At 44.2% G+C, this 25,354-nt stretch overlaps 2 protein-coding genes across 15 annotated transcripts in view; one reads left to right on the top strand and one right to left on the bottom strand.

Annotated features, from left to right (window-relative positions):
* Positions 1-6,354, bottom strand: part of STRBP (spermatid perinuclear RNA binding protein) — a 67,767-nt gene extending 61,413 nt beyond the window's left edge. For 9 of the 14 annotated variants that reach the window (XR_003501038.3, XR_005259945.2, XM_027470911.3 and 6 more), the window contains exon 1: positions 5,741-5,887. The gene's annotated coding sequence lies outside the window, so the exon portion shown is untranslated. The other 5 variants (XM_027470905.3, XM_027470906.3, XM_072025269.1 and 2 more) reach the window with 5 other exon arrangements.
* A 25-nt stretch (positions 6,355-6,379) lies between these two features.
* Positions 6,380-25,354, top strand: part of CRB2 (crumbs cell polarity complex component 2) — a 65,849-nt gene continuing 46,874 nt past the window's right edge. The window contains exon 1 of the mRNA XM_072025256.1: positions 6,380-6,514. The gene's annotated coding sequence lies outside the window, so the exon portion shown is untranslated. The remainder of the gene's footprint in view (positions 6,515-25,354) is intronic.

Genomic DNA, 25,354 nt, shown 5'->3' on the forward strand with positions numbered 1-25,354 from the left:
CCTGCACATACTAGCCAGCAGTTTTAAAAGCTTCACCCATTTCAACAACAGCAACTAAATTCAGCGGGATGCAGCCTGCTGGCTTCTTATCTTGCTCAATTTTGTGTATGCTTTTAAAAGAACAAAGATGGGAACATTCAAGAGACAGCACGTTTATGGGACAGGTTAAATAGGTAGACAGGTAACAAAGTTTGGGCTGCTACCTCATAACAAAAGCCAGTGCCCTGCGACAAATAGCAAAATTTTTCATGCCTCCTTAAAGGCTAACTCTGTGACTTTACAAAATCCACAGCTAAAGATCCTCCCCCTAAATATATATACATATATTTCAGTTTCAGAGTGTTGTTGCCACTAGGATAAACCCTTCTGCAGTGAAATCTCACTAGACAAGATCAGCAGTGTTGCGTGCCCATGAAAATCCTGCTCCCAAGCCTCAAGTGTGTGACTGCTTTGCCAAGGCTCATTTGTAGAAACAGGCAGCCCTTGTTCCCAAACCAGCTCTGCACAGCACCCGTGTCTGCGCTTCACGCTCACCTGGAGCCCATTTGTGCTTTTCCAGGAAGACAGACACTGCCAGCTGAGAGCTATGATTAGGGGAAGACTCTGGTTAAGGTTATAATCATCTGAATTAATGCAATAGCTTGGGAGAAACATTTCCCCATGTAACAACATACCTGTGGCTCAGAGAACACTAAAAACACCTCCGGGCCCAGCACTTAAAACACTGTGCTAATGCTCTGCTTTGCTGTGTTACAAGTCAAACAAGAAATACCTTTAGTGAAAGTGTCTCCCCTCCCAGGAATCAGAGGAAGGAGAGAAGTAAAGGCCTCCCAAACCAACTTGTGCTTCTCTGCTCCTGCTATGGGACACGAATGCCTGAGAGGCGGTGGCAGCTCCTCACCACTGAGCTCATTGAGTGCTCAGCTTCGGTCACTGCTTCGCCTCTCACACCACTAACTACATCGGGAAATTCAAGGTCTAAAACCGTAATGGATATTGTTTTCTAAGATTTCTCGAGGTTCTTTGACATCTCTTGACCACCCACTAGTGAGAGTGTTGCTCCCAATCAGCTATTCAAGCATTTAATTTTTCAATAAAGTCAATTTAAAGTAAATGCACAATAAGAATGTGAAGCAGCAAAATTTAATTTACTGTGATAGCCAGACATGCCCCAATTTTATTTTATTTTTAAGCATACAATTAAGAGTAATTCAATTCCCCTATGCAGATATTAAATGGAAGAGAAGCATTGCTGTAAAAAGAGCTTAGTACTATTGGTACACAAACCTTACGACAGATAAATTAGAGCCTAGTAAAACAGCATATAATTTACATTTTGTTATGTCAATCACAAGTAGCATCTTGAGGCTCTTAAGCAGTATGCCAAGCCACAACATAAGAGCACTGCTTTAATTCAACCCGTGCAGCAGGATCACTTAAGTTTCCCCAGTCTGAGAGATCTGCTAAACTGAGGCAGCAACTGGATTTCCTAAGATTATTCCTCCTGTAGGCACCTGTAGTTTGCCAGCACGTTGAGAAAACATTTTACTACGAAAGAGAAAAATTTTGCTTAGCTATGGAAAAAATCAATTAAGTAAAACAATGAGGGCATGGGTTTTAATAATCCATGGTCTTTACCACTTGAGAAACCAATCAGCAAATGTGCAGATGGCCCAGTAACAAAGCAGCCTCGCTCGGCTGCATGGAAAATCCACGCGTAGGATTAGGCTCAATTCTTGCTTTTAGCTGGCAGAGCAGGAGGGAGGGAGCAGCCCAGTACCATGCTTTACATACCTTTCAGTAGCAGCAGAACAAACCACATACTCTGAATTTTTTGTAACATTTCTCCTATACCCAGCACCTTGTCTACATTCCTATAGTGCATAGGAAATTAATGGAAAGGTCAGTATATGCCTTGCAAAGCCGAAGTATGAATACAAGGCAACAGACCAACACGGAGCGAGGTCCAAATCCTCCTTCATTCCGTGATGTTTAACATTAAAGGACTAGAAATATAAGGTAATATAGCTACAAAATAAAGTCCAAAAATACAAAGTGCGAGAAGCCTAACTCACTCATATCATTCACAACAACTCTTATGCGTGCCTTTTCTTAAAGGGACATCAATTTAAAGTTTTTTGAAAAAGCTACATAGAAACACTGTCTGTGAGTTGACACAGTGCATGCGCCACTATCTATGTCTTCTGTCATCATTGCGCTGTGAAAGACTCACACATAAGAAGGAAAAACTATACAACTGCCAAGAAATGCAAAAGGACAACTGAAGAAATACTGTCTCTTGTCTTGTAGTTTGTATTAATCATTGCTTTTAATAAAAATAGAAGCAAATATTTTCAGGTAGGACAGCACAGGCTTCTCTTTCCTTAAATATCAAGTGCTAAGTTTCTGTTTGCCAAGTGCACACTGCAAGTACAACATACGCAGTAAAACTATGATTCCTGTAGAAACGTTTGAGATTTGCATTTTTGTGCCATTTAAATCTGTAACTGTAATTTTCACGTTGCTTTAAGCAGGATTTTTCCCTTTAATTTCATGGCTGCGGCGTATACAGCAGTAAAATCACCTTCACTTGCCAATATTGCTCAGTTTACAGCAAATCCAGGACACTGCCTCAGCCAAGTGCTCCTCATGCATATGTTGTCAGAACAGAAAAGCCTCCTCTCCCTGACCTCGATACAAAACAAGTTACAGAAATCAAAATGCGGTGCTCCAGTCCTCTGCTGGCATGGCTACATTTATCTTAAACCCTAACCCACCAACAGCTGCCAGCTGCCCTGTTCAGCACAGACAGGACCCTGGCCTGCGCACCTTCCAAGCGCCTCCCGCAACGCTGGCACCTCTTGGGGGATGCTTCCCCTCCCTGGCTCCAGGTATTCGCCCTCATCTAGCCCAAGCTACAGAAATCCTCAAACTGCCTGCTTTTCTTGCAGCTCCATATTTATACTCACCCCTAGAAGCGGCCAGCGTGCCTACGCACATCAGCACAGCCAAGGACGAGACCCTGCAAACTTTTCTTTCTGTTCCAACAGGTCCGTCAGTGAGCACGCTCACAGTGGCTTTTTACACACACGCAAGCTTGTTAACCAGCCAGGGCATTTCCCTCTCCCTTCTTTCCAGCCATGGACGTGCTCTTCAAAGAGCTCTATTTACATGCCAAGTTACAAAGTTCAGCTGCTTCCAAAGCAACGTGGAAAAAGTGCAACTTTTATGATTCTACAGTGAGGCTTTTTCACAAGACGAAGCAGCCTGGACTAGCTCCCCCCTCCCCTTTTTCCTTTACTCTCCCCTCCTCCCCCAACAGGCTTCACTTTTTAGATGAGACAGTTCAAAAAAATGCCTGCCCAGCCACAGACCTTGGAGGAACAGAGTGGCTTCAAAAGAAAAGAGCTCTGCAACCTTAAGCATCACTGCTACCGAATGAACACCCATGGGAAAGACTCTGCTCACAAGCTGGAAACCAGTTCCCAAACTCTGCATCTGCACCGAGTTTCAGCTCTACGCTAATATTTACGGAAGGCATGCCTTTTGCCCTCTGCTCCCACACTGCTCCTCTCCGCCCAATGGCTTTCTATACGATTGCTTAGCTAGCTCAAGACTCTGTTGTAGGGATCTGCACATGAGGCCCACCTTGTGTTACACCTTTCCACTTGCCTACCACTTCTCACTTGCAATTGGTTTTACAGCAGCAGCAACCAGAAGCAGCTGGAATTCCATCTTCTAGGACAAGCCACGAGGCTGGACTCAGCAACCTTCAGTCACCAGCTGGGGCTCACCCAAACACATGGGTATTTCTAGGTAGAAGCTTCCTCCGGTTCCAAGAAATTCAGTCCTAGATTCCTACCTTCCATTTAGCCCGTGAACCCTTGGGAGCAAGACCTGGTGCTTCCTCAGCATCCTCTTTGGGAGGAGACGACAATACTGTCGATAGTTCAATAATAGCGATCGGCGTGGACGAACGGCCCTTTTATAAAACAGGAGTAAGAAACTTTGCCAGAACAAAAGATTCTACGAGGAATGCGAAAACAGCACTAGACTTGTGCTATCAACGACAAGATAATGAGAAACGGAAAACAAAATATTAAAACCTGACCATTAGCGATCAGTACCCGCTCTTTTCCCTATTCCTTCCTTCATTCTACACTAATGTGAAGCAGAAAAAATGATTGGAAAGTTCCAGAGAGACAAAATGACACACGCCAAGAACTTCCAGAGTCCAACTTCCTAAAAATGACCAGGAATGTAGTACAAGTCACAGCCAGCCCGTTTGCTGACACGGCCTTCTACTACTTCTTCTGCAGACTGGCAGGAAATAACCTCAACCCATCCTTTACACATTTTTGATGGCCCATCTAAGAGGCAGACTATCCAAATTCTTGGAGAACTCTTCTGCTTTCTGAGAGGCTGCAAGCAACCAGCACACACTTATAAAGGAAAACACCAGTACAACCTCTACGGACACAGCCAGGCCTTACTCCTTCCCTCAGATATTTTCAAGGCCTCCCCCTGTCCCCCAGCACAGGCAGCACTTTTCCATCGTCACTCCCTTGCTGCAAACCCCAGGCCCTCTCTGCCTCCTCAGTTGCTTCCTTTGGGTCTCCCAAAGAGAGGTCATCACATCCTCAAAAACAAAATACAGTGAGACCGAAGTTTTCAGAGTCCTTCCTTCCCTGTTCTTTCCAAGAACAGAAAATCATTCTGCACGAGTGAAGGAAGTGAGGTTAACTTTCTGCCTTTACTGGGTTTTAGACGCTTGCCAGGACACACGGCTCTGTAAGCACAACTATTTTGACTTACGTGCCAGTGGTGCAAGCACTTTTTAGAACTGGAGATCTGAAACACCTTACGTCACGTTACGACCACCTGACAACAGCATGCACTTCAGTCTTCCCTCACCTTAACCACGCTCAGAAGCGTTAAGTCTTCTGTAAGAAATACCCGAAGCCTCGTACTGAAAAAGAAAGGTCTGTAGGACACAGCCACGCAAATTCAGACCCATCCCAACTCCACCATTTTACCAGCCCTTCCAACGCTCTGCTCCGTGCACGGACTCTTTGGAGCAGGACATTCTCCCCGTCCCTTCTGGGATCGCACAGCACCGTGGGATCACCAGGGAGCCCTTTGGCCGGGCAGCGGGCACGTCCAGCCCCATACAGAACTGGCGTTCTGCCCCCCTGGGGACCCTCCAGCGGATCCCCAGCCTCGGCACTTCTCCCCTGCACACCAAGCAGCGGCTCCACAGCCCCCGGTGCGGGGCGAAGCCAGGAAGGGGAATAAAAGGTAACAAACCCCGACCCGACCCCGACCCCAACCCCAGCGCGGGGCAGGGCGCGGGCGGCTCCTCCCGCACCCCGCGGGGCTGCGGCGCTGGGGGGGCCCCGGGGACGCTCCGGGGGGGCCGGGACCGGGCTCCCCCCCCGCCCCCCCCGGTGCCCGTTGGCCCCGCGCCGCCCCCAGCCCCCCCCCCGCGCTAACGGCCCCTCCCTCACACCTCCCCCCCCACCCCAACGGTCCCAACGGTCCTAACGGTCCCCACACCCCCCCCGCCCCCCCCCTTCCCTAACGGCCCCGCCGCCCCCGTCCTGCCCTTGCCTGCTGCCCGCAGTGCCCGGTGCAGTGGGCGGAGCGGTGCCCGGCACCCGCCTCCCCTCAGGGTGGCACCGAGCCCCCCCCCCCCCCTCACCACCGGTCCCCCCCCGTCCCCGCTCCCCCCCCCCCTCACCCCGCCGGCCGCCGGCCCCGCCGCAGCCCCCGGCCCGGCCCGGCCCCGTCCGGCTCCTCCGGCTCCGCAGCGGCGAGCGGGGCTCGGGCACGTGACAGCGCCCCGCGCCCCCATAGGCTGCGGCTGCCGGGCAACGTGAGCCCGCCCCCTGCCTGCACCTGAGAGGGAGCCTTACGCCGCCGGCGTAGAGGGATGCCGCGCCGCCGCGCAGAGTGCGTAGCGGAGCCCCGCCGGGCCGCCCGCTCCTCCTCCCCTCCCTCCCTCCCCTCACCGCGGCGGCCTCACGGGGCTGACGTAAAGGTGCTCGACCCGGCCCTACCTGCGGCCGCCGCGCCCCGCGTACCCCGCCTTAGCCCCGGCCGCCGCCCGCGGGGAGCGCTCCCGGCGCCTCAGGGAGCTCCCGCGGCCGTGCGAGGCGGGAGCGGCCGAGCCCGCAGCTCGGTACGCCGCTTGCGTAAAGCCCCTCAAAGAGGGCAGTGTTCCTTACGGAATCTCCGTAACGCCGCCGAGGCGGGCGCTGCACCTGAGAGGCTTCCCGTTGCGCAAGTGGCGTAGGTGCCGGCGTGCCGTGCGCAGGGTACGCAAGCGGCGCGGCGGGGCCTGGCGGAGGCGGCCGCAGGTGCGCGCGGGGAGCCCCGGCCACGGCCCCTCAGAGCGGGGGCGCCGCGGCCCCGCCTCAGGGCGCCCCTGTGAGGGCCGGTCCCGGGCCGTGCCCGTCCCGTCCCCGCCCGGCCGCTCGGCTCGGACAGGGCCCGGCCCGGGGTGAGGTGTGAGGTGAGGCCCCGGCGCTTCCCCAGCCCCTCGGTGGGAGGGAGCGGCCTGCGCTGCGCTGAGGAGCGGGGTGACCGTGCGGGCTGCTCGCCACACGGATCCCGCAGCGGGTGTCAAGCCGTTAAAATCAGGACTTGTGGGTGAGCCTGGGCAGGGTGGGCACCACAAGGAATACAGCGTGCAGTAATACACGTCTTTCTCCTCTAGAAATCAAGACAAAGGCTCACCTTCTCAGTTCAAGTTAGATTTCAGCTGCCCTGTGGTAATTCTTCCCAGCCCCAGACATCTGACGGTTCTAGAGCTCCATCTGCCACGGGCACTAACACAAAGTCAGAGGGAGAGTTCCAGTAATGTGCTTCAAACGCTTCAGAGCAGCGCTAGCGTGCCGAAACCTTTAGGTATGAGGAGGGAAGGTTGGGTCTGGGTTTTTTTGTTTGTTGGTATGCGTGTCAAAGAACCTCAGTGCTTCTGCTTCAACATTCAAATGGCCAATATCATTACATTTGAGTGCCTCAAACGAGGATATTTGACCCATAATTTGTGCAAAAATATTATTTTTTCCTCTCAAGACTTGGCACTCCAGGATCAATGTAAGAGACGAATGTTTCCAGAGCTGTTTGCGCGAGTGCTTCAAAATTTCTGCAAGGTTTTCTAGTTTAAGTGCCTTTCAGGCTCAGCTTTGAACATATTAGTTCATGGCGATTGTACTATGTAATATAATTTCTCACACTTTTCAAAACCAATTTTGCATAGGCTGCAGGGATGAAAGGCAATTGACTGGGGAATGCCATGCCAAACTAATCAACGTGCAACATGCTGTGCTAAAGCAGCCTGTGAGGGAACTTTGGTAAAAGGCGGTAGTTTTTGGAATTCTGCAGTGCTGAAGATAAGCAGTAACGTTCATTCTAAAGAGAAGTAGAAAACACACGTGCATGAATAACTTTACATGTAGTGAGAGGCCTAGCTTGTTCAAACTGAACCGCTGATAGTTTGTAGGCTTCTTTGCAAGGCTGTGGTGTCAAGGGGATGCTAGAACATTATCTGGTATTTTTGAATTTTCCCAGCATCCCCTAAACAACTGAGGGAATCACAAAGGCTGTAGAGACACAGAGACAAAAAATGAGCTGAAGCACTTTGCCAGAGGTAACACGCCCAACTCATGTAGTCTGGGTTAGAATTCCAAGCTGAGTATGGAAAGGAAACTCACAACCTGAGTACTGCACAGCGATTTCGTCTTTCTCCTGAATGGTCAGACTAGCTGAGGGTGGTCTGACTTGTGCTGTGTGGATTTTGTACTGTGACAAGTATATAATGGGTTATAACCAGTTATATGGAAAAACATACCAATCTGAGATGTTAATGAAACATACCGATCTGAGATGTTAATGTAGAGCACACAGAGTAAGTGACTGAACTCCTCTATTTATTTCGGAGACATTTAATATAGAATTAGCTTGTAAAAATATCCATGCCAAGACTGATTTTACAGCTTGCAGATCTCATATGTGGTTATGTTGCGTTCTGTACATCTGATAATTTTATTACCAGAATTAAATAAAAAATAGAGTAAAGGAAGGGGTTGGTATATAAGACCAACAGTTCTCATGGGGACCAAAACCAACCAAACAAAAGCCAGAATAACAGAGGACCTCTTTGCAAGAAGCTGTTGATAGTTACTGATTTTAAGCTTGGAATGAACCAGGCACTGAGATTCTGTGAGGCAGCCCCATGGGACGGTGTACTTGGATGATCCAGCATCAGCTACAAATGCTACATTGAGGACTAAATGGCTATTAGCTATAGCAAAGAGAAAAATCCTACGTGAGCAAGGATGAAATGTAACCTATCAATTTTCAAGTGTCTGGTATTGTTTACAGACAAATGGGCATGTTCACATAGTGCCTGAGGGAAGAGGCATTCTCTTGTTATAACACAGAAAAGAAATCTCTGTTTGAGACTTGCCATTGTCCAGTGACCCAGTTCTTTACAGGTTTCAAATTCTGCCTTCAGACATATGTACCAAAGTTAATGGGATTTGTGCAAAAGTATCTGAGGACAGACTTTGAATTGGAAAAAAAAAAAAAAAAGCTGTTTGAGGCATATATTTTAGAAATCTTCATAAAAAAAAAAACAAACAAACTCTTTATATGTGCAATTAGTTTCTTCAGGTTCTAAGAACTAAAAACAAAAACAACAGAGAATTTGAAAATTAACTTGTTTGACTTTACATCTTTTTAACCTATAAAACCAAATAATTTCATATGCTTAACTTTAATTTCAGTGGGAGTAATGACATTTAATGTGACCGTTTGCATGCTTTGAAGTTTGGCAGTGTCTGAATACTTTCCACACAGGAGACTTGGATTTAGACAGGTGATAAGTTAAAATGATGGTTTGCAACAGCAAAGTATTTTGAAGAAAATACTGAAGTTTGACAAAGCAACTCATCTTTAATGATAAGAATGAAGTCAGAAACAATTCCATATAATGTAAAACAACTTCTAGAGCATTGTTACATCTTGCGTATTTGGTTGTAAGGAGAAAAGTAACAAAGGGAAGTAGAATGCCAAAGGATACAGGAAACAAAGTGGAAAGTCATGATGTCATCTGGCTTCTACAGGAAAAAAAATAAAAGAGCAGAAGGTGAAGGTTAAAGGGTTGTAATATAAGCAGCATGAAGTAGATGGAGAGTGGATTAAAGCTATAGTCATGAAAGGTAAACATAAAACAAAGTCTATCTTTGTAGGGCAACTGTGCAGATATTAAAACCAATATTTCTGCAAATCTGCATTAAAATCAAAAGCTCAGTACCTGTGTAGTCAATTTGTGGTTGTGGTCTGGAGTGCGGGAAGGGAAAAACCAGCATCTCAGAAGAAGGGAGAGAATCAAACAGATGATTTTCTGGGGTAGAGGGTACTTAAAAATCTCAAATCTGTGCTGCAAAACAAATGACAGACGGTATGTGTGAATCTGATTCTTTGTGTACCTAAGTCATTACTAAGTTTGACAGATTACTCGCTAGTATTTTGTGTAATCCTGAACGATAGTTGTTTAGTTGTTTGACTTTGGACTGGAAGCAAAGGAGATAAAATTGTACTGGGGGAAAATTAGACTCCGAGGGGGGAAATCATACAGTGAAATGCGCCACAGTGCTCTTCAGGTCCCAGAGCAGGCTCTGTGGGGTTACATTTCAGAGATCTTTTTAGCGATAGGGATGAGGATCAGCCTGAAAAGCAAGCAGAACTGGAACCAAGTAAGTGGGAAACACTTTCAGGTTATGACTAATGCAATTATTAGAGACTACTGCATGCGCTGAGGTGGATTTAGCTTCAAATAAGAACAGAAGCTATGCCATGTGTGATTGATTCCAGGTTGGGTTACAATTTAGAAGTGCAATTAGTGAGTCATTTGCTATTTTGTATCAATTATTAAAAACAACAAAGGTCTAGGTTAAAAAAAAAAGGTGCATATTCCAGACTGTGCTACTCTACCTGTTAATCTTCTGACTCCACGTCTTTGTTTGATGTCTTAGCTTTGCAGAGTGTTGTGATGTAGTGCTCCTCCTATTAACAAGTGAATTTCTGAGCTCTGTACCAGCACTCAGCATATCAGTCCCTTTGGTCTGCCCCCATCACTGCATCCCTTACTCCTTTTTTTGGCTAGAAGCAGCCCAGGTGAAGTTGTCTGTAGTGAACCTGCACATCAGCAGCTTCCCGAACCAAAAGTGCTTTCATCTTGTCTTTATAGATGCTGTTTAGGACACGGCGCAGTGTAGCTAGTCTTGGGCATCCCAACATCTAGCTGGTTCTGCGGGCTGTGCTGCCGTCAGTCCCCTTGTGCCCTCACTGCCCCCTGGCAGCTGCTGAGCCTGTAACTCCAACTTTCCACTGGTGCTCATGACAAAACGCAGAGCAGTGAACAGCTGGCTTTGAAACTGAGCATGCTTATGCAGACGTCTTTTCTGCTGAGGTTGTTTTGTTGTGGCAGGTATTCCAGATGTGTTGCCTGAGAAATTAAAGCTATGGAGTTAACTTAATACTTTTTTTTTGAAATACCCGTAGTGTCCCCCAAGAGGGGAAAGAGAAATTTTTAGGACTGTTGCAGTATTGCTTATCACTTGCATATGTTGTCACGTGTGAACATAGGTCAATGTGGAGGAAAAAAAATTAATTTTGATTCTTGTCTCAAAGTGTTTCTGCAAGTTGGTAGAACTTAAATTCTTGCTGATAGTATGGTGTCAGTTCCTACTGAGAGGCAAGTGAGAAGGAGAAGTAGTTACGGGCGTTTGACATCACTCGTACAACAATTGTGGATCTTCAGGGGAAAACAGAAAACATGTAACAACCTTAAATGAGCATTTAATTAAAATTTCTGATAAAGGTGAGGCAGTAATCTTCGAAGTCTCCTGGTCCTTAGCATCTCTCCCTTGGGGAATGGGGTGTTATTATATGATCTGACTTCTAACATTTGTCTTTTATCATGAAAGGAAGTGCTTTCACCTGTTGTGTGCACAGATAAATATTTTCATGTACATTCGGAGGAAAATTTGTGTCTTTCTAGAGAAATGGTTATACAGTTGTCAGGGTAATGACTTTCAGGGAGGAATGTGATTGGACAAGAGAAAGGAAGACAGCAGTTCAGTGAAGGGTCTCAGTTTGATATATTACATTGTTCTTGGTTATGTTTTCCTTTACCTTTGAAGTTTAGGACAGAAAACCTGCCATCATCCCAGAGTAGCAACGCCTTGGGTGGCCTTTTTATCACTATGTCAGAGTAACTGGGCAGGACCATGCCTCCACTGTAAAGAGACCCTGTCACAGAGGAGGTTTTCCAGGTCAAGATTAAAAGCAAAATATCTATCGTCACGTGAGCCTTTCTACTGCGCCCATATTTTTCTAAATGCTTGTGGCTTATCTTTAATGTTTGTACTGCTATCAAAAATAAACCCAGCTTCCATCTCCGCGGGTGTTGTATGTAACGTCAACACTGAATAGGCTTTTTCATTCTTAAATGCTAATTTTCTTTCCGTTTTCAATCTGTTTCTGGTACAAAAGGTTTTTGTTTTCAGTGCTGTTTTTTTTTTCTCTTTTGTTTTGTGACTGCATGTTTTCTTCTCCCCATATCTGTTTTTGTCTATAGCAGTCTGTATTTTTTGATGAAAGCAATAGCTGAGTGTCCATCAATGACCCTGAAGCCTAGAGCTGGAGTCAGAGTTTGTGTGAGTGCAGCTGGCGATACAGTCATAATAAAAAACAAAGCAGAAGAAAAAAGCTTTTACCAAGATTCATTTTCATCAACAGAAAGAAGAGAATTCTTAGGAATAAAAGTAGTCAGACAAAAATAAAAAGCTTTGAACCATGCTCAGAAATCTGGTCTAAAAGTCTTGCTGTAATGAGGACTGTGGTTATAATGCAGTAGTTTTACAACATCATTAAAAAATCTGTGAGACTACAACAAGAATTCAATAGCATTTGGAAAATGTTCACAGGCTGTACCCTTGGCATAAAATCCTGGCCTTGCTGAAGCTGGTGCGAGTATTTCCTGAATGGAGTGCTGTCCAGATCCAGGAGCTCAGCATGGGGACAGGGCAGTTCCTGATATTTATTCATCCTTGAGTAGTAAAACTTTGGAGCAAACAGATGTGGTCCTGTACACCAAAACCTAGATCTGACAAATGAGTACTGATACATATATATTGATATATACATATATATATGTATCTCTCTCTAACTAGAATCATGGGAGAAGACATACCTTGTAATGTTTTACCTTTTTCATGATGTTGTGATATGTTCCTTGTGTTGTATAAACTAGAAGCAGCCTGTCAACGTTTGAGAATATTTACCCAAAATGCTGCTGCTTAACTACCTGGTATTATCATATAAAGTGATAAATGGAGAGAGATCTGCAACAGGTACGGGTCATCTTCCAGACATTAGATGTGTACCTCAAAATTTCGTAAACTTCGATTGATATCCTGAGGTGTTGTCTAGATGTAGAGTATGCTGTAGCTGGAGATTTCAGTAAGCCTTTACTAGCGAACGAGTTGTGTGTGCTGCTGGAGCAGCAGGAAGATTTGTATGTCTGCGTCATATGAGTTATGTAGATGGAAACGCTGATCATCAATTTTGAAGTGTATCAGATTTCCCCATTAAGGGAAAGTTGAGCCCAGTCTGTAAAGATGATCCTCGGGGCAGCCCAAAGTGGTAGGGCAGATACCCTCATGACGATCACACAGCAGCAAAGAAGCTCCCAGGGTTTACCTGCCCAAATGCAAGCCTGAAGCGGTCAGGTTAAGTCATTAGTCTCAGCAGACTAATCAGCTCTAATTTAGAGTCTTCCAACCAGATATGGGAAGGAAACTTTTTATTCTCCTAAGCCATTTTGAGGAAGCGGGAGCCTGTACAGATGTGGAAGGTGGAGTTACTGTGTAAGGATGTGGAAATAAGTGAATGAAATGTTTAAAAATGTAGAAGACCAATTTCCCTGTTGAGGCTGAAGAGACTGCAGGTTGGAGGCCTCCTTGAGGAAAGACAGTAAAGGACTTTAAAGTCAGACAGGCTGTCTCTGTAACGGGGTAAGGCAGTGGGGCAGGTACCTCCTCTAGGTATGGCAGGACAATGTGCTGGAGTAGGGTAGATGTCATAAAATAGATTAAACCTGAGACATCCAAACAGATATACTGCTGTATTTTCACTAGAGTATATTTTACATTCATCTTCTCATTGTTAGTGCAGCACATCTGTGAGTGTAGAACTGCCTCATGCTGCACGTGGTCTTTGCTCCATGGCTCAGATTTGCCCTGAGGAGCTGAGGGGGCCCCGTCCCTGGCAGGGCTCAAGGCCAGGCTGGATGGGGCTGAGGGCGGCCTGGGCTAGCGGAAGGTGGAACCAGATGGTTGTAAAGGTCCCTTCCAACCCAACCCATTCTGTGATTAGAAGATAGATTCCAAGTCCTCAATTTCAGATTGTCTTGCATTAGACTGGGAGAATGAAGGCTTTCGTTATATCTTGTTTCTTTTTTTTTTTTTTTCCCCAATTAACGTACCAAGTACCTTTGATGTAGATATGTGTTGTTATCCTATTTTTTTTCCTATTCTGGATACTGTTTGTCATTTCTGCCTCTTACGCTTCGGTGTGCAGTGTCCTATCATTTAACTCAACAAATGAATGTAAAAATGCTATTATACACAGATGTACATGGAGCTATGACTTTTTATTTATCACACTTGCTATTTGATAACCTACATGATTTTAGCTCTTCTGATTACTTATTTAAGGGCTATTGATCTCTCAGGTTCCTTCTGAGGGGCTGCACAGAACAGTGGATCACACAAATCGCATGATAGCTGCCTGCAAATTCAGGCAAGCCGAGAGACTGCTGTAACAGTGTAGTAACAAGGCAAGTGGCTTATCGCAGGCTAAGTTCTATGTGAAATATTTATGTACTGATTTAAATACTAAAGAGCTGGTGTTCATGTAATACTGGGAATACAGCTATAGGACAGTCCACTGTTGAATCTTCTTAGCAATTTTGATCGTGCTTAAATGTTACTGATAATGTTACTCTCCCTTTGCTAATAAAACCCAGGAAAACTTTTCTGAGATTCAGTAAAGGTTTCTTTTAATTTATTTTTGCATATTCACAATTAATCTTTACAGACTAACTAATCACAAGTTTGCTAGGTGATTAAGTGAGATGTGTGAAAAGCAGAAAATATTTTAAAGGATAATTTCCTATGGGGCACTAACAAACGCTCATAGCTTGAAACCAGCATGGTGTATTTGCTGTAGATATTTAGTGTAACAAGGATTCACTGTATGTAAAATTAAACTGTTCTTAAATTACTGGAAAATTGTAAATGGGGAAGACAAAGGAAAGAGGAGATTTTCCTGTATCCTTTCCGTCCTCCATTTTGCATCCTGCAGTTAGTAACCAGCCTGAGTATCAGCACTCCCACTGGATAACAATCTTCCAGGTTTGTGCTGCTTTTACCCTGAAGCATAGCTGTTCTTCCCAAGGGACAGACAGAATGCAGTCAATGCTGCTTCTCTATTCTGTACTCACTAATTGATCTCTGGCTTGGTGACTTCCAGCAAGGTCACAGAATTGGCAGCTAAAAAAACCAACGTCCTGTGGAAAATTTAAAGGGAAAGAGTAGAAGTACATAACACGGGCTGTTTTTTTAATATATATATTATAAATATTCATTTATAAATATAATCAGAGATCCTACAAATAAATATAATTCTGTGGTAGTCTAAAACTTGGATAGAACCGGTACCAGCAGTTTGCCCACTGTGACCTGTTTCTTCGGTTTGTGAGTGATGCCCTCCCCTGAAAGCTGCTCTGTTCTCTCTGTAACTCTGCTTCTGTCTCCGTTCTTACAGGGCATCAGCAGTCTAAGTATAGTTCAAATCCTGTAAAGGTAGGACGATTTCTAAGCAAGTACAGTTTGATCTTCTCCAGTTTTCTTTGCAGAAGGCTTGTCATCATGCTGGTCTTCAGAGACACCCAGGTGTGCTTTCTGCAAAAGGGCTTGAAATCATACTCTGCTTCCTCAGGAACAACTGATTCGTTCAAGCATTTTATTGTTTGAATGGTGATTGAAATTTGGTTAAAACACAAAATACCTGAACTGTCAGTCTCCAAATGCCAGCCTGTATCGCTCATTTAGACACTGCACAAGTAGTGCTCACTGTCTTTGTCATTGTTACAGTAATGCCCTTTTTACAGTGCTCTGAATGCTGGTGGCTGTGCTCAGCAGGTAGCAGTACAATGAGCACAGCCCGTGTTCCAGGGCCACATATGGTCTGTTACGCTATTGAGCCATTCTAAGGATATTTACATGCTTTTTTTTAAAGCTGTGTAGCATGATGCATGTGTCTGGTCTAGCAGAAACATGGGAGAAATGCAAATCAAAAGGTGCATTAGTGAAACATCAGTGCTTACATATATGAAAGGCAGAAGAATGCACAAGGTTTGAGTAAGGGAAATAGTCCAAACTGCATTGCCAGACTGGAATCCTCGGGGTAGAATGAAGGGATTTTATGAGGGGTATAGCAGAGACTGGAAAAGCTCTTTGGTTGACCGGGTGCAACTGGTGTGGGATACATACGGGCGTCTTCTGAAAATGTTGTGAAGATACAGATCTGTTGTAGGAAGAAGCTAGAGAGGCTTTGGATGGATGCAGAGGCCAATGCTGTTGGCATCATAAGTTAAGAGCTTGGATACCCTGGTGCTAAGAGCCATATGAATAGGAAACAAATGTTTTATTACCTGGGAACTCCTCCGTGCAGATTTGTGTTCTCACCTGAGCTTTTCCAAAAGAAAGGCTTGCAGCAATTCAGCAAATCCCGGATTTATTGTATTACGTAATAATGTTCCAAGTGACATTGTTTTGAATTACTGGAAGTTTGGTAGATGGCATGTTTGATCCCTGCAGTAACTACTCCCATTGTGAATTTGTGAATTGTGCAGAAGAGTTGGTTTCTCTCCTACATGTACACAGTTAGTCTGCTCTGAATTTTAGCTCATATTTATTTCTTCATGGAAAGCTAACACATCTTCAGTAGCAGCAATAATTATTCTAGAGCCTGAAAGTTACCAGTATCAAAACATCTTGGTGTTTTCATGCTCTTTTTCTCAGCGACCATTTAGTGTGTCAGAAGAGGCCCCGAATATTTGGATTAATGCATGCTTTGTAAATAGAGCACTCCTATTTGATGAAGTGCAGCTGGTATACACAGAGCCAGCTTGGCTAACCTGGTAAGTCAGCTAGATGAAGTTTAATTAAAGTTTTATGAAATGGTTTATACTGAGATGATCTTTAATTATGTCAGTGTTTCTAGATTAGAGTTTGTTTTTGTGGACTAAACAAACAGTAACAGCTATGGTTAGGTGAAATTATCATTATTCAGGAGGTTGAGTTATTTATTTCTGAGGTTAAATGCCTGTGGTTTATAAACTCTGTCCTGAACTTCAACTTGTACAATCTGTACAAAGATTCCTGTCAGAAAAAAAAACAGTTGACAAAAGTGACTTGGCCTTGAAAAGCCTTTTTCCTAATCCTGCTCTGCTAAATACCGTCCAGTTGGAAGCGTTCTGGCTTGCAGCATGTCAGCAGAGATGTTCTGGAACCGTGTGTGTAACTTTCTCTGACTGCCACTGGAATTATTGTGGAGTTGGAGACTTGGGTAGAGAGGAGTAAACACCAGGGTCCCAAATGTGTAGGGAGCAGAAAGTCCTGTGGCCAAAGTTAGGCATAAACTCAGCTCCGGGTTCAGCTTGGTCCTTCTGTAAAAGTCCTGCAAAGGTGAATTTGTCTGCTCCCTATCACTTGTAGATCAGGTGGATAGTTATCATTGCGTGCATTTATCAGTTCACAGTGTTGTGCTGGTTTCAAAAAGATTCTGAAACAAGAAGGGGAAAACACATGCAGAAAGGGAAATGTAAATTCAGTCATGTAAATTCAGGTAGGTCCCTTGACTTGCTACCTTGCTCCTGTGTTGGGCAAAGCCACTGCAGTCATGGGGTTGCTCCTCTCAGGGGAAAGAAGGTTGTGGCCATAGAACCAAAAACTTTTGCAGCATATGTATAATAAAATATGCAGCTTCCTCACATGTGGAATGATGAGCTAGGTCTCACGAGGCTGACAGCAGCATCTGGTTGGAGAATATTGTTTATTCACGTTGTGAAAGGAATCACAGTTAGGAACATACACCGTGCTTACAATTGCTCCCAGTAAAATAGCAATTGAATTATCTGCTAAAGGCTTAAAGATTAGACACGATGTTTTTGGAAGAGGGTGTGGAACAAGCTTAATTCCATAACTGCAGGAAATCCATTTTCTGTTCACTGTGACTTGCAGCAAACAGTTTGGTGGTTCAGAACTTCTAATGCTCTTTCTAGTACAAAGATAGCTGCTGGTGTTTGATGTTTTAACTCGTGTGAGACGTGCTGCCGCAGAGAGGAGGCAGAAAATGGATGTGTTAAATTATCATGAACCCCCGAGCTAATACGGTTTATTCTACTACAACTCGAAGTGATTAATTGAATAAATGTTTGTTTGAATCTTTAATTTGTCTATAAATATGGATAGTAATTAATGCGGAGGCAAGAAATTATCTTGAGAGTCACCTTGAGCAGAGAATAAGCATGCACGATGCATTCCTGGGAACCAGGAACGTGCTGATGGTATCCAACCTCTGCCACCAAGTGGCAGCGGGGTATCACTGCCCGGCATTGGCCCCAGCCAGAGGAGGCCTGGCAGCAGGGCTGCGCTGCTCAGCCTGCCAGCACGGCCGTGGTTTCAAGGGAAGAAGGGCATCGTGCTAAGGGGAAGACAAAAGCAGATTCTTTAAGCAAAAGTAGACCTGAAGTTTCAGAAGTTTTTCTCAGCGCAAAGCAAACACCAGCCTGCATGTGTGACTCTGACAGCTGCTGTTTTCTGCTTCAAACTTGTGCTGGGCGAGCAGCATTCAGTATTTTGCTCAGTGCAGGGTACAGACCTAATCTAGAGAGGCAGCAGAGTGGGAAGAATGCTTCTGGCTGGTGTCTGTTGAAATGGATGAGGAGAGATCAACCTGTAAAATGCTCAGAGGGTTAATCGTTTATCTACTGCCACTTCTGTAAACAGTCTTAATTTATATATATCTTATGACTATGTGTTCAAAATGAAAAACAGAAGAAATGGAAAGAAGGGGATGGGATTAAGGATAGACCAGAGATGGGAGCTTTTATACTGAAGGGATCATTTGGGTATGTGTATGGTACTTGTAGATTCATTCTAGGCAGAACTTGATACAGTGATTAATGTAGGTGTTAGCACCACTGCGTGTAATGCTGACATGACAACACTGGGAAAAAAAAAGAAAAAGAAAAAAAAAAAACACTTTTGTTTCCACATGACAGTAGAACTAGATCATATGAACGTTATGAGAGCTGATTCATTTCTGTCCTTCACAGAAAATGGCAGAGATGTAAATATTGAATTAGAATAGCAAGAGCAGTCATGCTTTTCAACAGAGTAGTAAAACTACTGATTAGAGCAAGTCCCAAAATAATCTGAACAGTTCTGGGGTTTGACATATGTTGTAAAACCACTGCCTGATGTGAAAAACACGGTGTGTATTCTGTATTTAAACACTTCGCATCTACAGTAGGGAGGCTGCTAGAGTGGTGAACAGGTTAGGCCTTGTAGGCTTATAGGTGTAAAGTGCTTACGTGTTATGTTATTCTTGAACAGAATTTGGGCTAAATAAGAGTACAGCAGGATACAGGAGGAAGTTTTTGCTCACCAGCAGAGTGTTTTCTTCTGAGAGGGCTGCAGTCGATTTCTTGCAGCGAGGACGGGTACACAGATCGTCCCTGGGAACAGCAGCAGCCCGGTCAGCCAGAGCAAACCCATTGTAGGGCATTTTCCTGTCTTACCCTGGGTGAGGAGGCATTGCTGCACAGGGCTGTTTTTTTCCACCAGAATTCCTGTGTGCCCTCTGTTCAATACATAATTCAGACGCAATGCATAATTAAAGGACTATAAGGCAGCACTTACTCGTGTGTATTTAAATTACTTGGTAAGGCAGCGATGGTGTTCGCCGTGTCTGTGCTTTGCTTTGCCTGTTCCTGTAGAATGTTGAAGAATGGGAACCATCCAAAGTCCAGCATTTTCAAAGCTAGGAAAAAGCCCTAACTTTTTTTTCCACTTGAAGTGTAAAGTTCTTGCAGGACCGGTAAAAAACCCTGCACTGAACCACTTAGACTAGCACCCCTCCTAAGAAAAGCATCTAGGGAGTAGATGAGTGTGTAACATCTGTTGTCTCACAGCGGTCTGCAACGAAGAGTGGCTTACATGTGAAATGAAGAGGAACAAAGAGTCCTGCCTCTTGAACCTCCTCACTTCCTTTCTGTTCTGTTTCTCTTCGCTTTGGAGCAGAGGTTTGTGACTGATCCTGTTACAGGACTCAGTGGGCTGGGCTGGGAGCAGGGCTTTTTAAGGAAAGCATTTTTAGGTGCCCTGGGCCTTTTGTTTCAAACATTGGACAAGTAACGTTTCCTATATTTAATCACCATCAAGCAAAGTGATCGGATACAGACTATTTTGAGTGACTGATGTCTCTGCTTTCACAACCCATTCAGACCCCTATGAACAAGAAAGCCTCATTTCTTTGAACAATTCAGTATTGCCAAATATTTTGGTTTGTTTTGGCTGCTGGGATTGGGGATAAACTAGCACTGGGAAGATCTGTTCAGAGATCAGTCTGTTTAAACAAACAAAAATTCTTCAGACACTTGATGAAGATGTGGCAAATGCTGCTTCTCTGCTCTGAGCACCAGAAGATTAGGCTGTAACTATGAAGAAAACATCAGTTACGTTGAGCATGAGGTAAAATCAATACCTGAAACGTAATTCAAAAGCAGAATTGAAAACTTAATGTCCTTTTATACTGCATGGCAGAAGTGTTCTGTAGTTGAACAAGTGACCATTCACAGTGGCGTTAGCAAAGGACATCCTGCAGACAGACTCAGTTGTAGCATCTTGTCATGTGTTTAATAGATAACCCAGTGTGTCCCTCTGTACTGCTCAGTTAAAACTTGATTCTGCACTTTGTGGTGCAGATCCATAGTCTTTATAGGCCATGTGGTTATCATAAAGCTTCCCATTATGTGCTGATAACATCAGTTATTTAGTTCCTTCCACTTAGAGGACGTTTTCACTTCTGTGCTTTCCATGTGTTGTTTTTTTTTGTCTGGCTGGCCATTGGCCTGGCCAGCCCTGTGCTATGCCGTGCTGTGCTGTGCCGTGCCCCACTTTCTGGAGTGGCAAACCTGTCCATCCCAGGACATCTTCCCTCTGAGGTTAAGGATTTAGGCTTATCCTATTGCTTGTCCTGACCTGGGGGAGCTGAGCCATTTTCCTGACAGATCATTGCAAGCAAGACTTCACAGCATGATAATCTCCAGCAGTGGGACTCTCACTTTTTTCTTTTTTTTTTTTCCTTTCCTTTTTCACACTTTGCTTATGACACCTCCATCTGTTTGCTGTACTGTGCTTGTATAATTACTGTGAAAAAAATAAATGCAACCATGTCTTTTCTCTAGAGACAGAACAGATGAGATTAAAAGTTCCCACAAAGTTTACATTATCTGGTAGTTCTAATGCATTGAACGAGGCTTATTCAGGCCTTACTCTGTCTCTTAGTTATTTTTACAGCCTTTGGCAGTCTCATGTTTGTCAGGATCTACTGCAATGTGGAAGGATTGAGCTTCCTGGCAGCGTAGTCTCTGTGGGCCTGAACCAAAGCCTGCTGTAATTGCAAGGGATCTTTAATTACTTCTCTGGCCTTTGAGTCAGATGGTAAGTGTAGAAGGCTCTTCAGTAACTAGCAGGCTTTTTCTGGTCCTTTGACTTCTACCCCTTGTCCTGTGAACACCTCAACATTTCTTTGTTACTTTTCTTTTAATCTTCCTATTTTAATATCTCTGCCTTTATGTTCCACAAGCTAAAGCTGCACAAACTTTTTGATGTGATTTCTGTGCACTGCAGCCCTTCCCCTTGCCCTCCACAGAAATTCAATCTGCTCTGGGCTCCATACTGAATGTCAGCACAAGAAATCCTGTCTGGTTTTGGCACCTGGGGGGGCTTTCTTCCAGGTGGTGAAGTTACAGGTTTGTACACCCTCAGGACAGAACTGGCTGGGGATACACATGCGTGCACACACACACAAAATACTATAAAATAAAATAAATATAATATATAATATATAATATATATAATAAAATAATTATCTGGAGTCTCAAACTTGCTTGTGACTTGTTTCCTTTTTCCTTCAACCCCACTTCTTTCTTTCCCTTTTGCCCTCACTACTGGGAGTCCAAATTGTGGTCTTTATCCTGATACTGCATTAGGGAACTAGGGAAGAGGAATGCCATACTTCTGTGATTAATCTCTAATGGCAGGCAGTTGGGCATGTCTAAGTACTTTTTTCCTGTTTTTCTTCTGCAAATAGCAACTGCTTTCCAGGCAGGGAGGCCACTAATGCACAGCCTTTTATTGGGATGAAGATTCGCTTCTCTGCTCCCTCCTATTTTTTCATGGACTGATACTTGCATGTTAGATACCAACATGGCACAGTGCAACGGAAGGCTGGGACTGGAGAAATGTGTGGTCTAACAGGGGAGTCTGAACCTTCCAGTAGGGTGCCATGCTTCGGGCCCTACTCTGCTTTGAGAGAGGTCGTTCTGTAGAGAAACAAGCTGGGCAGCACCAAAAAAATGCACAAGCGAAGTGTTTCTCATCTATCAGAGGGTTATTTTTCTCTTAAATGTTTGTTTTACTTTTTTTTTTTTTTTTGCTTGTTCATTTTAAATAAGTTGCCTTGTAGATGAAAGGCACGATACACAGAAATTGAGAGACCAAAGAACCTACAGAATAAGCCCTTTATATATCCATGGGTTTGTGCTGCTTCTCCCCGTGTCTGAATTCTTCCGCATCAGGAACTAATCCCAGTGATTCTGCATTGATGGAGAGTTTTGAGCATGTGTTTTATTTTTCACAGAGGCTTCTGCATTTTAGAGCACGAGAGCTGGGCTGTGGAATGTTTAACCTCTCGTGTAGTTGTATGTAATTGTTCCTGAGCCGCCTTTTACCGAAGCAATTCACATCGGCTTAAGCACTTTCAATGGCTGAGTTAATATTCTCGAGCATGTTACCAGCATCTGTTCGGGGAGGTATCGCAGCTGCAGTTACGCCGGTGGAGCCAAGAGGGAGCCCTCCTGTGGAGCTGGGTGGTGAGCAGCCGGGTAGCAGCACTCCTAACGCCGTTGAAGCAGGACCACCGCAGCATGCTCATCATGTACTCGTCGGATAAGCTCGTGTGACCTGAACGAAGGTTTTGTGGCAAGGGATGGGCATTGCTGTTACGTTTAGCACGGGGTAGTCCACCTCCTCCTCCTCAACACTTTCATTTGAAAAAAAAAAAACTAAGTTTTTCTTGTTGTCGTTGCTTTTGTACCTTAGTAATTGTGGTTCTCCGTGCTGGTATACACAGCGACTGTCCTCTGGTGCGCTCAGCATCTATGCCTTGGTACAGTTTTCAGGAAATGATGTATTTTTTCCATATAGTGGTGATGTAGCAGGCCAGGAAGCAGGGGTGTCATTAAGGAGTGTGTCAGTATACCTTTCTGCATAAATTGTTACCTGCTGGTTTATGCTATAGCTGCCGATCTCACAGGCTAGTCACGAAGCAAGGAGTTCTGGAAAGGCGCTGTGCCAGGAAAGGAGCTGCTGTGATTTCTGGAAGGAGTGCATTGCTATTGCTCTGCTGCAGATCAGAATAATTCAGAGCATTATATGAAAAGTACAATGGTGAGAGGAGACACAATAACAGCTGCATCAAATATTGATAAAGTAGGATTATTAATTAGAGCAGGGGTGCAGGATTAAAATGTCCCTCGAGTTTCATTCCCCATTTGATATGAGAGCGTGGTTTTGCGGTCAGAGAATGGGAAGCTCAGGACAACTGGAATCTCTTCTCAGCTCTTCAAAGTGTTTGCTTAATGTCCTTAGTGGTTCGGTGGATATGTAATGCTATTGACCGGAGTTCTTACAGTTATGATATGCTCCTATGGTGGCACTGCTGAGAGCAAGCTTTACAGTGATCTTTCTGTTAGTGCAGCTTAGTCTGATGTATAGCTAATAGAAATGGAAAACACCTCTGAATAAGCTGGTAATCTGCAGTCCTGGCATCCTGCAGTCTCACCCTTCTTCAACGAGCTCTGTTCTGTGAGATGGAGAAAACAAACTGGATCAGTACCATGGAGCAGAGAGCTTACACTGTCAGACTGTTTGGCCCTCTGGTGCAGAGCAGAGGACATCATTTCCCTTCTGACAGTGTGTGTAATGCTGATCTAAACAGATATCAAAGCGAGGAGAATGAATTAATTTTTCCAGTTATATAGCCCTTGTTTAAAAAAGCTTTCAAATGTCTTGCACTTGAAAAAGAAACTGTAGGTTAGAAATTAGATTTCCTTTTAGAACAAAGTCCTGATCTGCATTACTAATAACAGAGGAGGTTATTAAAATAGAAAGAATTTCCCTTTGATTTTCTTTTGAACAGCATCTGTATTCTCTGCATAACTGGTTCTTTTTTTTTTTTTTTTTTCCTCCCCATACAGTTCTACTCCACCAGGGCAGCACAGTGAGGATTATTTTTCATCTTTAGGTTCTTCCTGGTTCTAACATACCTTGAAGAAATGGTTTAAACCTGTTAGTCTCACAGTTCTGTAAATTCATTCTTTGATTCTCATGTACTAAGTGTGCATTCTTGGCACACTTCAATGCGTGTCTGGGTTGTAGCATTTTAACATACCCTGTGTGCCCCAGAGATTCAACAGATAAATATCCAATCTTAAAGCAGCTTTTTTTTCTTCCTTTTTCCCTTGAGTGTTTCTCTTGCTCTCTCTAGAGCTATTAGATGTTCTAACTATGCACTTCAGAAGATCAATATGTTTTTGGTATTCACAGGCATTATCATTCTGAGACTGTACAACTAGGATGTACTCATCCTATTAACATCTGCTCAAAATTCCCAACATCCCACCGCAGCTAATAGAGAATGACCACTTTGTCCTTGGTCAGGCTCTGTGGGTTGGACACCTGACATCTAGCTGGTTGTCGCTGAGAGGATGGATTCCATCTCACTCTTCAGTTTGTTTTGACTTTTTTTCTTTGCTCTTGGAAGCTCAGTTTCAGCTGAAGATGGATAAATGAGTGGGGAAGCATTGTGTCTATTGCTGCTGTGGCAATTCCTGTGTGTTGATGCCCAATAAGTTCTTCTGGTTCCTAAACCGTAGGTACTTGTTCTGACCGTACAGGGAGATTCCATCAGCCCATGAGGATGTGCTGATAATTGAAGTACCAATTCTGTTAAGCAGTAGAAAAAGACAGGAGACCAAGTCCTCTGCTGGGCAGAATCAGCAAATCAGCTAGTTTAATGGAGGGTTATGAGCTTTAAAGTCATAGAAAGGGGAGGAACCTTGGTTTTAACATCAGTGTAAACTCCAAGGGACCTGTGATGGTGGGAATACAAAGTGTCAGTTTTATGGTTTAAACAGAAATTGACAGTAGGGTTAAGTGACTGAGGGGAAATAAACAAGGAAATTGGAGTAAAGTATGTAGCAGTTTTGATGTATCTAATGGCCAGGAGTGGATTCATAATTTTAAATTCATGTTTACAGGACATGTTTCTTCTCATTCTTCCTGAATGAGAAGAAACTGTTCCAAAGCAGAGAAACAATGTGGTGACATTCCTAGCTTTCTCCTGTGCATTTTGGTCATTCACATATTCCTGAAAGTTGGCTGCATTCACAAGAAGCATGCATTCCTGAAGGCTACTTTGGGTTAAGTCTGAGTGAGAAAGGAAAGCTCACGGTAATCATTACCTTGTTCAAGATTTCACGGAAGTAGCTGCATTCCCCGGGTTATAAGAGGAAATGTAACAGCCCTGACAATTGACAGTATTGCAGGTTGTCTTTCTATCTTTCTAAGCCAAATGAAATCTCTGAAATCTCAGAAATCCCAGGTGCTCTGTAATGATTAATCCCCATGTTACATCGTCTGGTCTGAATCAAAGAAAATGCAGAAGCAAAGAGAGCATGTTTTAACAAGCTTTGCAAAGGGAGGTGGAACCAGAACTGAAGAAATTTTCATTTAATCTCGTGTACTCCAAGTGACAGTGATTTTGTCTTTTTCTCTGAGGAGGTTTCGTCCTTACTTCTCAGGTTCCATTTTTTCCAGAGCGGTTGCCCTACTGACTTCCAGAAGTCAGATGAGCAGAAATAAGC

Source organism: Anas platyrhynchos, chromosome 18, assembly GCF_047663525.1.
Source record: "Anas platyrhynchos isolate ZD024472 breed Pekin duck chromosome 18, IASCAAS_PekinDuck_T2T, whole genome shotgun sequence".
NCBI classification, from domain to species: domain Eukaryota; kingdom Metazoa; phylum Chordata; class Aves; order Anseriformes; family Anatidae; genus Anas; species Anas platyrhynchos.